Source organism: Hydractinia symbiolongicarpus, chromosome 14, assembly GCF_029227915.1.
Source record: "Hydractinia symbiolongicarpus strain clone_291-10 chromosome 14, HSymV2.1, whole genome shotgun sequence".
NCBI classification, from domain to species: Eukaryota; Metazoa; Cnidaria; class Hydrozoa; order Anthoathecata; family Hydractiniidae; genus Hydractinia; species Hydractinia symbiolongicarpus.
In genome coordinates, this window is record NC_079888.1 from 7,326,348 (window position 1) to 7,335,769 (window position 9,422).

The 9,422-nt window shown below is 43.9% G+C and overlaps 23 non-coding genes across 23 annotated transcripts; 13 read left to right on the forward strand and 10 right to left on the reverse strand.

Annotated features, from left to right (window-relative positions):
* Positions 1-278: 278 nt before the first annotated feature.
* Trnak-cuu (transfer RNA lysine (anticodon CUU)) lies at positions 279-351 on the reverse strand. The gene has a single exon. It is a non-coding gene; the product is annotated as a tRNA-Lys (tRNA).
* Positions 352-1,219: 868 nt separating this feature from the next.
* On the forward strand, positions 1,220-1,291 carry Trnaq-uug (transfer RNA glutamine (anticodon UUG)). The gene has a single exon. It is a non-coding gene; the product is annotated as a tRNA-Gln (tRNA).
* A 460-nt stretch (positions 1,292-1,751) lies between these two features.
* Trnas-gcu (transfer RNA serine (anticodon GCU)) lies at positions 1,752-1,833 on the forward strand. The gene has a single exon. It is a non-coding gene; the product is annotated as a tRNA-Ser (tRNA).
* Positions 1,834-1,840: 7 nt separating this feature from the next.
* On the forward strand, positions 1,841-1,912 carry Trnaq-uug (transfer RNA glutamine (anticodon UUG)). The gene has a single exon. It is a non-coding gene; the product is annotated as a tRNA-Gln (tRNA).
* A 207-nt stretch (positions 1,913-2,119) lies between these two features.
* Positions 2,120-2,192, reverse strand: Trnar-ccu (transfer RNA arginine (anticodon CCU)). Its single transcript has one exon. It is a non-coding gene; the product is annotated as a tRNA-Arg (tRNA).
* A 381-nt stretch (positions 2,193-2,573) lies between these two features.
* Positions 2,574-2,645, forward strand: Trnaq-uug (transfer RNA glutamine (anticodon UUG)). The gene has a single exon. It is a non-coding gene; the product is annotated as a tRNA-Gln (tRNA).
* Positions 2,646-2,851: 206 nt separating this feature from the next.
* On the reverse strand, positions 2,852-2,924 carry Trnak-cuu (transfer RNA lysine (anticodon CUU)). The gene has a single exon. It is a non-coding gene; the product is annotated as a tRNA-Lys (tRNA).
* A 272-nt stretch (positions 2,925-3,196) lies between these two features.
* Positions 3,197-3,268, forward strand: Trnaq-uug (transfer RNA glutamine (anticodon UUG)). Its single transcript has one exon. It is a non-coding gene; the product is annotated as a tRNA-Gln (tRNA).
* Positions 3,269-3,474: 206 nt separating this feature from the next.
* Positions 3,475-3,547, reverse strand: Trnak-cuu (transfer RNA lysine (anticodon CUU)). Its single transcript has one exon. It is a non-coding gene; the product is annotated as a tRNA-Lys (tRNA).
* Positions 3,548-3,730: 183 nt separating this feature from the next.
* Positions 3,731-3,812, forward strand: Trnas-gcu (transfer RNA serine (anticodon GCU)). Its single transcript has one exon. It is a non-coding gene; the product is annotated as a tRNA-Ser (tRNA).
* A 285-nt stretch (positions 3,813-4,097) lies between these two features.
* Trnak-cuu (transfer RNA lysine (anticodon CUU)) lies at positions 4,098-4,170 on the reverse strand. Its single transcript has one exon. It is a non-coding gene; the product is annotated as a tRNA-Lys (tRNA).
* An 804-nt stretch (positions 4,171-4,974) lies between these two features.
* Trnas-gcu (transfer RNA serine (anticodon GCU)) lies at positions 4,975-5,056 on the forward strand. The gene has a single exon. It is a non-coding gene; the product is annotated as a tRNA-Ser (tRNA).
* Positions 5,057-5,063: 7 nt separating this feature from the next.
* Trnaq-uug (transfer RNA glutamine (anticodon UUG)) lies at positions 5,064-5,135 on the forward strand. The gene has a single exon. It is a non-coding gene; the product is annotated as a tRNA-Gln (tRNA).
* Positions 5,136-5,342: 207 nt separating this feature from the next.
* On the reverse strand, positions 5,343-5,415 carry Trnak-cuu (transfer RNA lysine (anticodon CUU)). The gene has a single exon. It is a non-coding gene; the product is annotated as a tRNA-Lys (tRNA).
* A 914-nt stretch (positions 5,416-6,329) lies between these two features.
* Positions 6,330-6,411, forward strand: Trnas-gcu (transfer RNA serine (anticodon GCU)). Its single transcript has one exon. It is a non-coding gene; the product is annotated as a tRNA-Ser (tRNA).
* A 7-nt stretch (positions 6,412-6,418) lies between these two features.
* Trnaq-uug (transfer RNA glutamine (anticodon UUG)) lies at positions 6,419-6,490 on the forward strand. The gene has a single exon. It is a non-coding gene; the product is annotated as a tRNA-Gln (tRNA).
* Positions 6,491-6,697: 207 nt separating this feature from the next.
* Trnar-ccu (transfer RNA arginine (anticodon CCU)) lies at positions 6,698-6,770 on the reverse strand. The gene has a single exon. It is a non-coding gene; the product is annotated as a tRNA-Arg (tRNA).
* A 381-nt stretch (positions 6,771-7,151) lies between these two features.
* Positions 7,152-7,223, forward strand: Trnaq-uug (transfer RNA glutamine (anticodon UUG)). The gene has a single exon. It is a non-coding gene; the product is annotated as a tRNA-Gln (tRNA).
* A 206-nt stretch (positions 7,224-7,429) lies between these two features.
* Trnak-cuu (transfer RNA lysine (anticodon CUU)) lies at positions 7,430-7,502 on the reverse strand. The gene has a single exon. It is a non-coding gene; the product is annotated as a tRNA-Lys (tRNA).
* Positions 7,503-7,774: 272 nt separating this feature from the next.
* Positions 7,775-7,846, forward strand: Trnaq-uug (transfer RNA glutamine (anticodon UUG)). Its single transcript has one exon. It is a non-coding gene; the product is annotated as a tRNA-Gln (tRNA).
* A 206-nt stretch (positions 7,847-8,052) lies between these two features.
* Trnak-cuu (transfer RNA lysine (anticodon CUU)) lies at positions 8,053-8,125 on the reverse strand. The gene has a single exon. It is a non-coding gene; the product is annotated as a tRNA-Lys (tRNA).
* A 183-nt stretch (positions 8,126-8,308) lies between these two features.
* On the forward strand, positions 8,309-8,390 carry Trnas-gcu (transfer RNA serine (anticodon GCU)). The gene has a single exon. It is a non-coding gene; the product is annotated as a tRNA-Ser (tRNA).
* A 285-nt stretch (positions 8,391-8,675) lies between these two features.
* On the reverse strand, positions 8,676-8,748 carry Trnak-cuu (transfer RNA lysine (anticodon CUU)). The gene has a single exon. It is a non-coding gene; the product is annotated as a tRNA-Lys (tRNA).
* Positions 8,749-9,422: the final 674 nt, after the last annotated feature.

The window sequence follows — 9,422 nt, forward strand, 5'->3', positions numbered from 1 at the left end:
ATTCGGTTCTATGGTGTAATGGTTAGCATTCTGGACTTTGAATCCAGCGATCCCAGTTCAAATCTTGGTAGAACCTGACCTTCTTTTTGAATTCTGATTTAATCTTTTGTTTAAAAAATACGTGAGGAAAAGGCTGATTTATTCTAAATTGACTAGGCCATATTTGCTTTCAAGTCATTTCTTCAAAATTTGCCAGGTTTATGGCAGAACTCATGCTTAGAGGAGAATTGGTGATTTCAACGGCGCGTTCATAATGCAATTAAAAGTGCAGCAGAAAACGCCCAACGTGGGGCTCGAACCCACGACCCTGAGATTAAGAGTCTCATGCTCTACCGACTGAGCTAGCCGGGCTGGTTCGTTATTAGGCTCCGCCATTAAAGCCGTCTTGGACTTACGCAACAATTGATCACACCGTAAATTACTTAAAATTGGGCCACTCGCGTAATTCTACTGTTTGGGCTGGTAAAAGGTTACGTGAGTCGAAACAGGTTCAGCAATGTTAGCTTTCCATAGAGTAGACGTCGTACAGAAACAGACGAGGTGGCCGAGTGGTTAAGGCGATGGACTGCTAATCCATTGGGCTCTGCCCACGTGAGTTTGAATCCCATCTTCGTCGCACATTCGGTTCTATGCTGTATTGGTTAGCACTCTGGACTTTGACTCCAGCGATCCGAGTTCAAATCTCGGTAGAACCTGACTTTCATTGTGAACTCTGACTTAATCATTTATTTAAGAAATGCGTGAGGAAGGGATGATTTATGTAAAATTGACTAAGCCATATTTGAATGCTTTCAAGTCATTTCTTCAACATTTGCCAGGTTTATGGCGGAACTCATGCTTAAAGGAGAATTGGTGATTTACACGGCGCGTTCGTAATGCAATCCAAAGTCTATCAGAAAACGCCCAAAGTGGGGCTCGAACCCACGACCCTGAGATTAAGAGTCTCATACTCTACTGACTGGGCTAGCTGGGCTGATACGATGAAAGGTTCCGCCATTAAAGACGTCTTGGACTTATGCAACAATTGCGCCACTCGCGTAATCCTACTGTTTGGGCTGGTAAAAGGTTACGTGAGTCGAAACAGGTTCAGCAATGTTAGCTTTCCATAAGGTACACGTGGTACAGAAACAGACGAGGTGTCCCAGTGCTTAAGGCGATGGACTGCTAGTACATTGGGCGCTGCCCGCGTGGGTTTGAATCCCATCTTCGTCGCACATTCGGTTCTATGGTGTAATGGTTAGCACTGTGGACTTTGAATCCAGCGATCCGAGTTCAAATCTCGGTAGAACCTGACTTTCTTTTTGAACTCTGATTTCATCATTTTTTTAAGAGTTACGTGAGGATGGGATGATTTATCTAAAATTGACTAAGCCATATTTGAATGCTTTCAAGTCATTTCTTCAACATTTGCCAGGTTTATGGCAGAACTCATGCTTAGAGGAGAATTGGTGATTTCCACCGCGCGTTCGTAATGCAATTAAAAGTGTATCAAAAAACCCCAACGTGGGGATCGAACCCACGACCCTGATATTAAGAGTCTCATGCTCTACCGACTGAGCCAGCCGGGCTGATTTAGTATTAGGTTCCGCCATTAAAGCCGTCTTGGACTTACGCAACAATTGACCCCACCTAAGATTACTTAAAATTGGTCCACTCGCGTAATCCTACTGTTTGAGCTGGTAAAAGGTTCCGTGAGTCGAAACAGGTTCAGAAATGTTAGCTTTCCATAAAGTAGACGTGGTACAGAAACAGACGAGGTGGCCGAGTGGTTAAGGCGATGGACTGCTAATCCATTGGGCTCTGCCCGCGTGGGTTCGAATCCCATCCTCGTCGCACATTCGGTTCTATGGTGTAATGGTTAGCACTCTGGACTTTGAATCCAGCGATCCGAGTTCAACTCTCGGTAGAACCTGACCTTCTTTTTGAATTCTGATTTAATCTTTTGTTTAAAAAATACGTGAGGGAAAGGCTGATTTATTCAAAAATTGACTAAGCCAAATCTGAATGCTTTTAAGTCATTTCTTCAAAATTTGCCAGGTTTATGGCAGAACTCATGCTTAGAGGGGAATTGGTGATTTCCATGGCGCGTTCATAATGCAATAAAAAGTGCAGCAGGACACGCCCAACGTGGGGCTCGAACCCACGACCCTGAGATTAGGAGTCTCATGCTCTACCGACTGAGCTAGCGGGGCTGATTAGTTATTAGGTTCCGCCATTAAAGCCGTCTTGGACTTACGCAACAATTGACCACACCTTAAATTACTTAAAATTGGGCCACTCACGTAATCCTACTGTTTGGGCTGGTAAAAGGTTACGTGAGTCAAAACAGGTTCAGCAAAACTTACGCAACAATTGACCACACCTTAAATTACTTAAAATTGGGCCACTCGCGTAATCCTACTGTTTGGGCTGGTAAAAGGTTACGTGAGTCGAAACAGGTTCAGCAATGTTAACTTTCCATAGAATAGACGTCGTACAGAAAAAGACGAGGTGGCCGAGTGGTTAAGGCGATGCACTGCTAATCCTTCGGGCTCTGTCCGCGTGGGTTCGAATCACATCTTCGTCGCACATGCGGTTCTATGGTGTAATGGTTAGCACTCTGGACTTTGAATCCAGCGATCCGAGTACAAATCTCGGTAGAACCTGACCTTCTTTTTTAATTCTGATTTAATCTTTTGTTTAGAAAATACGTGAGGGAAAGGCTGATTTATTTAAAATTGACTAAGCCATATTTGAATGCTTTCAAGTCATTTCTTCAACATATGCCAGGTTTATGGCAGAACTCAGGCTTAGAGGAGAATTGGTGATTTCCACGGCGCGTTCGTAATGCAATTAAAAGTGTGTCAGAAAACGCCCAACGTTGGGCTCGAACCCACGACCCTGGGATTAAGAGTCTCATGCTCTACCGACTGAGCTAGCCGGGCTGATTCGTTATTAGGTTCCGCCATTAAAGCCGTCTTGGACTTACGCAACAATTGACCACACCTAAGATTACTTAAAATTGGGCCACTCGCGTAACCCTACTGTTTGGGCTGGTAAAAGGTTACGTGAGTAGAAACTGGTTCAGCAATGTTAGCTTTCCATAGAGTAGACGTCGTACAGAAAAAGACGAGGTGGCCGAGTGGTTAAGGCGATGCACTGCTAATCCTTCGGGCTCTGCCCGCGTGGGTTCGAATCACATCTTCGTCGCACATGCGGTTCTATGGTGTAATGGTTAGCACTCTGGACTTTGAATCCAGCGATCCGAGTTCAAATCTCGGTAGAACCTGACCTTCTTTTTGAATTCTTTTTTAATCTTTTGTTTAACAAATACGTGAGGGAAAGGCTGATTTATTTAAAATTGACTAAGCCATATTTGAATGCTTTCAACTCATATCTTCAACATTTTCCAGGTTTGTGGCAGAACTAATGCTTAGAGGAGAATTGGTGATTTCCACGGCGCGTTCGTAATGCAATTAAAAGTGTATCAGAAAACGCCCAACGTGGGGCTCGAACCCACGACCCTGAGATTAAGAGTCTCATGCTCTACCGACAGAGCTAGCCGGGCTGATTTGTTATTAGGTTCCGCCATTAAAGCCGTCTTGGACTTACGCAACAATTGACCACACCTAAGATTACTTAAAATTGGGCCACTCGCGCAATCCTACTGTTTGGGCTGGTAAAAGGTTACGTGAGTCGAAACAGGTTCAGCAATGTTAGCTTTCCATAAAGTAGACGTGGTACAGAAACAGACGAGGTGGCCGAGTGGTTAAGGTGATGGACTGCTAATCCATTGGGCTCTGCCCGCGTGGGTTCGAATTCCATCTTCGTCGCACATTCGGTTCTATGGTGTAATGGTTAGCATTCTGCACTTTGAATCCAGCGATCCGAGTACAAATCTCGGTAGAACCTGACCTTCTTTTTTAATTCTGATTTAATCTTTTGTTTAGAAAATACGTGAGGGAAAGGCTGATTTATTTAAAATTGACTAAGCCATATTTGAATGCTTTCAAGTCATTTCTTCAACATATGCCAGGTTTATGGCAGAACTCAGGCTTAGAGGAGAATTGGTGATTTCCACGGCGCGTTCGTAATGCAATTAAAAATGTGTCAGAAAACGCCCAACGTTGGGCTCGAACCCACGACCCTGGGATTAAGAGTCTCATGCTCTACCGACTGAGCTAGCCGGGCTGATTCGTTATTAGGTTCCGCCATTAAAGCCGTCTTGGACTTACGCAACAATTGACCACACCTAAGATTACTTAAAATTGGACCACTCGCGCAATCCTACTGTTTGGGCTGGTAAAAGGTTACGTGAGTCGAAACAGGTTCAGCAATGTTAGCTTTCCATAAAGTAGACGTGGTACAGAAACAGACAAGGTGGCCGAGTGGTTAAGGTGATGGACTGCTAATCCATTGGCAGCTGTTCGCGTGGGTTCGAATCCCATCTTCATCGCACATTCGGTTCTATGGTGTAATGGTTAGCACTCTGGAATTTGAATCCAGCGATCCGAGTTTAAATCTCGATAGAACGTGACTTTCTTTCTGAACTCTGATTTAAACATTTGTTTGAAAAAAACGTGAGGAAGGGATGATTTATCTAAAATTGACTAAGCCATATTTGAAAGCTTTCAAGTCATTTCTTCAACATTTGCCAGGTTTATGGCAGAACTCATGCTTAGAGGAGAATTAGTGATTTCCATGGCGCGTTCGTAATGCAATTAAAATTGTATCAGAAAACGCCCAACGTGGGGCTCGAAACCACGACCCTGAGATTAAAAGTGTCATGCTCTACCGACTTAGCTAGCCGAGCTGATTCGTTATTAGGTTCCGCCATTAAAGCCGTCTTGGACTTACGCAACAATTGACCACACCTAAGATTACTTAAAATTGGGCCGCTTGCGTAATCCTACTGTTTGGTCTGGTAAAACGTTACGTGAGTCAAAACAGATTCAGCAATGTTAGCTTTCATAAAGTAGACGTTGTACAGAAACAGACGAGGTGGCCGAGTGGTTAAGGCGATGGACTGCTAATCCATTGGGCTCTGCCCGCGCGGGTTCAAATCCCATCTTCGTCGCACATTCGGTTCTATGGTGTAATGGTTAGCATTCTGGACTTTGAATCCAGCGATCCGAGTTCAAATCTCGGTAGAACCTGACTTTCTTTTTGAATTCTGATTTAATCTTTTGTTTAAAAAATACGTGAGGGAAAGGCTGATTTATTCAAAAATTGACTAAGCCAAATCTGAATGCTTTTAAGTCATTTCTTCAAAATTTGCCAGGTTTATGGCAGAACTCATGCTTAGAGGGGAATTGGTGATTTCCATGGCGCGTTCATAATGCAATAAAAAGTGCAGCAGGACACGCCCAACGTGGGGCTCGAACCCACGACCCTGAGATTAAGAGTCTCATGCTCTACCGACTGAGCTAGCCGGGCTGATTAGTTATTAGGTTCCGCCATTAAAGCCGTCTTGGACTTACGCAACAATTGACCACACCTTAAATTACTTAAAATTGGGCCTCTCACGTAATCCTACTGTTTGGGCTGGTAAAAGGTTACGTGAGTCAAAACAGGTTCAGCGAAACTTACGCAACAATTGACCACACCTAAAATTACTTAAAATTGGGCCACTCGCGTAATCCTACTGTTTGGTCTGGTAAAAGGTTACGTGAGTAGAAACTGGTTCAGCAATGTTAGCTTTCCATAAAGTAGACGTGGTACAGTAACAGACGAGGTGGCCAAGTGGTTAAGGCGATGGACTGTTAATCCATTGGGCGCTGTTCGCGTGGGTTCGAATCCCATCTTCATCGCACATTCGGTTCTATGGTGTAATGGTTAGCACTCTGGACTTTGAATCCAGCGATCCGAGTTTAAATTTCGATAGAACGTGACTTTCTTTCTGAACTCTGATTTAAACATTTGTTTGAAAAAAACGTGAGGAAGGGATGATTTATCTAAAATTGACTAAGCCATATTTGAAAGCTTTCAAGTCATTTCTTCAACATTTGCCAGGTTTATGGCAGAACTCATGCTTAGAGGAGAATTAGTGATTTCCATGGCGCGTTCGTAATGCAATTAAAATTGTATCAGAAAACACCAAACGTGAGGCTCGAAACCACGACCCTGAGATTAAGAGTGTCATGCTCTACCGACTGAGCCAGCCGGGCTGATTTAGTATTAGGTTCCGCCATTAAAGCCGTCTTGGACTTACGCAACAATTGACCCCACCTAAGATTACTTAAAATTGGTCCACTCGCGTAATCCTACTGTTTGAGCTGGTAAAAGGTTCCGTGAGTCGAAACAGGTTCAGAAATGTTAGCTTTCCATAAAGTAGACGTGGTACAGAAACAGACGAGGTGGCCGAGTGGTTAAGGCGATGGACTGCTAATCCATTGGGCTCTGCCCGCGTGGGTTCGAATCCCATCCTCGTCGCACATTCGGTTCTATGGTGTAATGGTTAGCACTCTGGACTTTGAATCCAGCGATCCGAGTTCAACTCTCGGTAGAACCTGACCTTCTTTTTGAATTCTGATTTAATCTTTTGTTTAAAAAATACGTGAGGGAAAGGCTGATTTATTCAAAAATTGACTAAGCCAAATCTGAATGCTTTTAAGTCATTTCTTCAAAATTTGCCAGGTTTATGGCAGAACTCATGCTTAGAGGGGAATTGGTGATTTCCATGGCGCGTTCATAATGCAATAAAAAGTGCAGCAGGACACGCCCAACGTGGGGCTCGAACCCACGACCCTGAGATTAGGAGTCTCATGCTCTACCGACTGAGCTAGCGGGGCTGATTAGTTATTAGGTTCCGCCATTAAAGCCGTCTTGGACTTACGCAACAATTGACCACACCTTAAATTACTTAAAATTGGGCCACTCACGTAATCCTACTGTTTGGGCTGGTAAAAGGTTACGTGAGTCAAAACAGGTTCAGCAAAACTTACGCAACAATTGACCACACCTTAAATTACTTAAAATTGGGCCACTCGCGTAATCCTACTGTTTGGGCTGGTAAAAGGTTACGTGAGTCGAAACAGGTTCAGCAATGTTAACTTTCCATAGAATAGACGTCGTACAGAAAAAGACGAGGTGGCCGAGTGGTTAAGGCGATGCACTGCTAATCCTTCGGGCTCTGTCCGCGTGGGTTCGAATCACATCTTCGTCGCACATGCGGTTCTATGGTGTAATGGTTAGCACTCTGGACTTTGAATCCAGCGATCCGAGTACAAATCTCGGTAGAACCTGACCTTCTTTTTTAATTCTGATTTAATCTTTTGTTTAGAAAATACGTGAGGGAAAGGCTGATTTATTTAAAATTGACTAAGCCATATTTGAATGCTTTCAAGTCATTTCTTCAACATATGCCAGGTTTATGGCAGAACTCAGGCTTAGAGGAGAATTGGTGATTTCCACGGCGCGTTCGTAATGCAATTAAAAGTGTGTCAGAAAACGCCCAACGTTGGGCTCGAACCCACGACCCTGGGATTAAGAGTCTCATGCTCTACCGACTGAGCTAGCCGGGCTGATTCGTTATTAGGTTCCGCCATTAAAGCCGTCTTGGACTTACGCAACAATTGACCACACCTAAGATTACTTAAAATTGGGCCACTCGCGTAACCCTACTGTTTGGGCTGGTAAAAGGTTACGTGAGTAGAAACTGGTTCAGCAATGTTAGCTTTCCATAGAGTAGACGTCGTACAGAAAAAGACGAGGTGGCCGAGTGGTTAAGGCGATGCACTGCTAATCCTTCGGGCTCTGCCCGCGTGGGTTCGAATCACATCTTCGTCGCACATGCGGTTCTATGGTGTAATGGTTAGCACTCTGGACTTTGAATCCAGCGATCCGAGTTCAAATCTCGGTAGAACCTGACCTTCTTTTTGAATTCTTTTTTAATCTTTTGTTTAACAAATACGTGAGGGAAAGGCTGATTTATTTAAAATTGACTAAGCCATATTTGAATGCTTTCAACTCATATCTTCAACATTTTCCAGGTTTGTGGCAGAACTAATGCTTAGAGGAGAATTGGTGATTTCCACGGCGCGTTCGTAATGCAATTAAAAGTGTATCAGAAAACGCCCAACGTGGGGCTCGAACCCACGACCCTGAGATTAAGAGTCTCATGCTCTACCGACAGAGCTAGCCGGGCTGATTTGTTATTAGGTTCCGCCATTAAAGCCGTCTTGGACTTACGCAACAATTGACCACACCTAAGATTACTTAAAATTGGGCCACTCGCGCAATCCTACTGTTTGGGCTGGTAAAAGGTTACGTGAGTCGAAACAGGTTCAGCAATGTTAGCTTTCCATAAAGTAGACGTGGTACAGAAACAGACGAGGTGGCCGAGTGGTTAAGGTGATGGACTGCTAATCCATTGGGCTCTGCCCGCGTGGGTTCGAATTCCATCTTCGTCGCACATTCGGTTCTATGGTGTAATGGTTAGCATTCTGCACTTTGAATCCAGCGATCCGAGTACAAATCTCGGTAGAACCTGACCTTCTTTTTTAATTCTGATTTAATCTTTTGTTTAGAAAATACGTGAGGGAAAGGCTGATTTATTTAAAATTGACTAAGCCATATTTGAATGCTTTCAAGTCATTTCTTCAACATATGCCAGGTTTATGGCAGAACTCAGGCTTAGAGGAGAATTGGTGATTTCCACGGCGCGTTCGTAATGCAATTAAAAATGTGTCAGAAAACGCCCAACGTTGGGCTCGAACCCACGACCCTGGGATTAAGAGTCTCATGCTCTACCGACTGAGCTAGCCGGGCTGATTCGTTATTAGGTTCCGCCATTAAAGCCGTCTTGGACTTACGCAACAATTGACCACACCTAAGATTACTTAAAATTGGACCACTCGCGCAATCCTACTGTTTGGGCTGGTAAAAGGTTACGTGAGTCGAAACAGGTTCAGCAATGTTAGCTTTCCATAAAGTAGACGTGGTACAGAAACAGACAAGGTGGCCGAGTGGTTAAGGTGATGGACTGCTAATCCATTGGCAGCTGTTCGCGTGGGTTCGAATCCCATCTTCATCGCACATTCGGTTCTATGGTGTAATGGTTAGCACTCTGGAATTTGAATCCAGCGATCCGAGTTTAAATCTCGATAGAACGTGACTTTCTTTCTGAACTCTGATTTAAACATTTGTTTGAAAAAAACGTGAGGAAGGGATGATTTATCTAAAATTGACTAAGCCATATTTGAAAGCTTTCAAGTCATTTCTTCAACATTTGCCAGGTTTATGGCAGAACTCATGCTTAGAGGAGAATTAGTGATTTCCATGGCGCGTTCGTAATGCAATTAAAATTGTATCAGAAAACGCCCAACGTGGGGCTCGAAACCACGACCCTGAGATTAAAAGTGTCATGCTCTACCGACTTAGCTAGCCGAGCTGATTCGTTATTAGGTTCCGCCATTAAAGCCGTCTTGGACTTACGCAACAAT